Here is a 4,477-nt window from a genome sequence, read left to right on the forward strand (position 1 = left end):
TGTTTTAAAAGAGGTCCAAAGTTGCGGTAGGGTGACCCAACCCCCTCCCTTCTTTAATTCATAAAAAATACCCTACGGCAAAACCTTTGGTCCACACTAGGTACAAATGATAAGCAATTGCCTAAGATTGCCTGGACCTAAAGACCCAGGTGGGTAAAGTTACGGAACTTTTTTAATTGAGGTCCAAAGTTGGGGTAGGGTGACCCAACCCCCTCCCTTCTTTAATTCATAAAAAAGTCCCTACGGCAAAGCTTTTGCCCACACTAGGTACAAATGATAGGCAATTGCCTAAGGTTGCCTGGACCTAAAGACCCAGGTGGGTAAAGTTACGGAACTTTTTAAATTGAGGTCCAAAGTTGGGGTAGGGTGACCCAACCCCCTCAATTCTTTAATTCATAAAAAATACCCTACGGCAAAGCTTTTGTCCACACTAGGTACAAATAATAGGCAATTGCCTAAGGTTGCTTGGACCCAAAGACCCAGGTGGGTAAAGTTACGGAACTTTTTTAATTGAGGTCTAAAGTTGGGGTAGGGTGACCCAACCCCCTCCCTTCTTTAATTCATAAAAAAATCCCTATGGCAAAGCTTTTGTCCACACTAGGTACAAATGATAGGCAATTGCCTAAGGTTGCCTGGACCCAAAGACCCAGGTGGGTAAAGTTACGGAACTTTTTTAATTGAGGTCCAAAGTTGGGGTAGGGTGACCCAATCCCCTCCCTTCTTTAATTCATAAAAAAGTCCCTACGGCAAAGCTTTTGTCCACACCAGGTACAAATGATAGGCAATTGCCTAAGGTTGCCTGGACCTAAAGACCCAGGTGGGTAAAGTTACGGAACTTTTTTAATTGAGGTCCAGATTTGGGGTAGGGTGACCCAACCCCCTCCCTTCTTTAATTCATAAAAAAGTCCCTACGGCAAAGCTTTTGTCCACACTAGGTACAAATGATAGGCAATTGCCTAAGGTTGCCTGGACCCAAAGATCCAGGTGGGTAAAGTTACGGAACTTTTTTAATTGAGGTCCAAAGTTGGGGTAGGGTGACCCAACCCCCTCCCTTCTTTAATTCATAAAAAAACCCCTATGGCAAAGCTTTTGTCCACACTAGGTACAAATGATAGGCAATTGCCTAAGGTTGCCTGGACCCAAAGACCCAGGTGGGTAAAGTTACGGAACTTTTTTAATTGAGGTCCAAAGTTGGGGTAGGGTGACCCAATCCCCTCCCTTCTTTAATTCATAAAAAAGTCCCTACGGCAAAGCTTTTGTCCACTCTAGGTACAAATGATAGGCAATTGCCTAAGGTTGCCTGGACCTAAAGACCCAGGTGGTTAAAGTTACGGAACTTTTTTAATTGAGGTCCAAAGTTGGGGTAGGGTGACCCAACCCCCTCCCTTCTTTAATTCATAAAAAAGTCCCTACGGCAAAGCTTTTGTCCACACTAGATACAAATGATAGGCAATTGCCTAAGGTTGCCTGGACCTAAAGACCCAGGTGGGATAAGTTACGGAACTTTTTTAATCGAGGTCCAAAGTTGGGGTAGGGTGACCCAACCCCCTCCCTTCTTTAATTTATAAAAAAGTCCCTACGGCAAAGCTTTTGTCCACACTAAGAACAAATGATAGGCAATTGCCTAAGGTTGCCTGGACCCAAAGATCCAGGTGGGTAAAGTTACGGAACTATTTTAATTGAGGTCCAAAGTTGCGGTAGGGTGACCCAACCCCCTCCCTTCTTTAATTCATAAAAAAGTCCCTACGGCAAAGCTTTTGTCCACACTAGGTACAAATGATAGGCAATTGCCTAAGGTTGCCTTGACCTAAAGACCCAGGTTGGTAAAGTTACGGAACTTTTTTAATTGAGGTCCAAAGTTGGGGTAGGGTGACCCAACCCCCTCCCTTCTTTAATTCATAAAAAATACCCTACGGCAAAGCTTTTGTCCACACTAGGTACAAATGATAAGTAATTGCCTAAGGTTGCCTGGACCTAAAGACCCAGGTGGGTAAAGTTATGGAACTTTTTTAATTGAGGTCCAAAGTTGGGGTAGGGTGACCCAACCCCCTCCCTTCTTTAATTCATAAAAAAGTCCCTACGGCAAAGCTTTTGTCCACACTAGGTACAAATGATAAGCAATTGCCTAAGGTTGCCTGGACCTAAGGACCCAGGTGGGTAAAGTTACGGAACTTTTTTAATTGAGGTCCAAAGTTGGGGTAGGGTGACCCAACCCCCTCCCTTCTTTAATTCATAAAAAAATACCCTACGACAAAGCTTTTGTCCACACTAGGTACAAATGATAAGCAATTGCCTAAGGTTGCCTGGACCTAAAGACCCAGGTGGGTAAAGTTACGGAACTTTTTAAATTGAGGTCCAGAATTGGGGTAGGGTGACCCAACCCCCTCCCTTCTTTGATTTATAAAAAAGTCCCTACGGCAAAGCTTTTGTCCACACTAAGTACAAATGATAGGCAATTGCTTAAGGTTGCCTGGACCCAAAGATCCAGGTGGGTAAAGTTACGGAACTTTTTTAATTGAGGTCCAAAGTTGGGGTAGGGTGACCCAACCCCCTCCCTTCTTTAATTCATAAAAAAATCCCTATGGCAAAGCTTTTGTCCACACTAGGTACAAATGATAGGCAATTGCCTAAGGTTGCCTGGACCCAAAGACCCAGGTGGGTAAAGTTACGGAACTTTTTTAATTGAGGTCCAAAGTTGGGGTAGGGTGACCCAATCCCCTCCCTTCTTTAATTCATAAAAAAGTCCCTACGGCAAAGCTTTTGTCCACTCTAGGTACAAATGATAGGCAATTGCCTAAGGTTGCCTGGACCTAAAGACCCAGGTGGTTAAAGTTACGGAACTTTTTTAATTGAGGTCCAAAGTTGGGGTAGGGTGACCCAACCCCCTCCCTTCTTTAATTCATAAAAAAGTCCCTACGGCAAAGCTTTTGTCCACACTAGATACAAATGATAGGCAATTGCCTAAGGTTGCCTGGACCTAAAGACCCAGGTGGGATAAGTTACGGAACTTTTTTAATTGAGGTCCAGAGTTGGGGTAAGGTGACTCAACCCCCTCCCTTCTTTAATTTATAAAAAAGTCCCTACGGCAAAGCTTTTGTCCACACTAGGAACAAATGATAGGCAATTGCCTAAGGTTGCCTGGACCCAAAGATCCAGGTGGGTAAAGTTACGGAACTATTTTAATTGAGGTCCAAAGTTGCGGTAGGGTGACCCAACCCCCTCCCTTCTTTAATTCATAAAAAAGTCCCTACGGCAAAGCTTTTGTCCACACTAGGTACAAATGATAGGCAATTGCCTAAGGTTGCCTGGACCTAAAGACCCAGGTTGGTAAAGTTACGGAACTTTTTTAATTGAGGTCCAAAGTTGGGGTAGGGTGACCCAACCCCCTCCCTTCTTTAATTCATAAAAAATACCCTACGGCAAAGCTTTTGTCCACACTAGATACAAATGATAAGCAATTGCCTAAGGTTGCCTGGACCTAAAGACCCAGGTGGGTAAAGTTATGGAACTTTTTTAATTGAGGTCCAAAGTTGGGGTAGGGTGACCCAACCCCCTCCCTTCTTTAATTCATAAAAAAGTCCCTACGGCAAAGCTTTTGTCCACACTAGGTACAAATGATAGGCAATTGCCTAAGGTTGCCTGGACCTAAGGACCCAGGTGAATAAAGTTACGGAACTTTTTTAATTGAGGTCCAAAGTTGCGGTAGGGTGACCCAACCCCCTCCCTTCTTTAATTCATAAAAAAATACCCTACGACAAAGCTTTTGTCCATACTAGGTACAAATGATAAGCAATTGCCTAAGGTTGCCTGGACCTAAAGACCCAGGTGGGTAAAGTTACGGAACTTTTTAAATTGAGGTCCAGAATTGGGGTAGGGTGACCCAACCCCCTCCCTTCTTTGATTTATAAAAAAGTCCCTACGGCAAAGCTTTTGTCCACACTAAGTACAAATGATAGGCAATTGCTTAAGGTTGCCTGGACTCAAAGATCCAGGTGGGTAAAGTTACGGAACTTTTTTAATTGAGGTCCAAAGTTGGGGTAGGGTGACCCAACCCCCTCCCTTCTTTAATTCATAAAAAAATCCCTATGACAAAGCTTTTGTCCATACTAGGTACAAATGATAGGCAATTGCCTAAGGTTGCCTGGACCCAAAGACCCAGGTGGGTAAAGTTACGGAACTTTTTTAATTGAGGTCCAAAGTTGGGGTAGGGTGACCCAACCCCCTCCCTTCTTTAATTCATAAAAAAGTCCCTACGGCAAAGCTTTTGTCCACACTAGGTACAAATGATAGGCAATTGCCTAAGGTTGCCTGGACCCGAAGACATAGGTGGGTAAAGTTACGGAACTTTTTTATTTGAGGTCAAAAGTTGCGGTAGGGTGACCCAACCCCTTCCCTTCTTTAATTCATAAAAAAGTCCCTACGGCAAAGCTTTTGTCCACACTAGGTACAAATGATAGGCAATTGCCTAAGGTTGCCT

At 43.8% G+C, this 4,477-nt stretch overlaps 1 long non-coding RNA gene across 3 annotated transcripts; it reads left to right on the plus strand.

Annotated features, from left to right (window-relative positions):
- The first annotated feature begins 583 nt into the window (after window positions 1-583).
- On the plus strand, window positions 584-3,640 carry LOC127710847 (uncharacterized). Of its 3 annotated transcripts, XR_007986356.1 has the most exons (4): window positions 1,083-1,183; window positions 2,019-2,104; window positions 2,607-2,687; window positions 3,523-3,640. It is a non-coding gene; the product is annotated as an uncharacterized LOC127710847 (long non-coding RNA). The 3 variants fall into 3 exon arrangements; XR_007986358.1 differs by lacking the exons at window positions 1,083-1,183; window positions 3,523-3,640 and adding an exon at window positions 584-682 and having other exon boundaries at window positions 2,607-2,795; XR_007986357.1 differs by lacking the exon at window positions 3,523-3,640 and having other exon boundaries at window positions 2,607-2,795.
- Window positions 3,641-4,477: the final 837 nt, after the last annotated feature.

Source organism: Mytilus californianus, unplaced genomic scaffold, assembly GCF_021869535.1.
Source record: "Mytilus californianus isolate M0D057914Y unplaced genomic scaffold, xbMytCali1.0.p SCAF_8, whole genome shotgun sequence".
NCBI classification, from domain to species: Eukaryota; Metazoa; Mollusca; class Bivalvia; order Mytilida; family Mytilidae; genus Mytilus; species Mytilus californianus.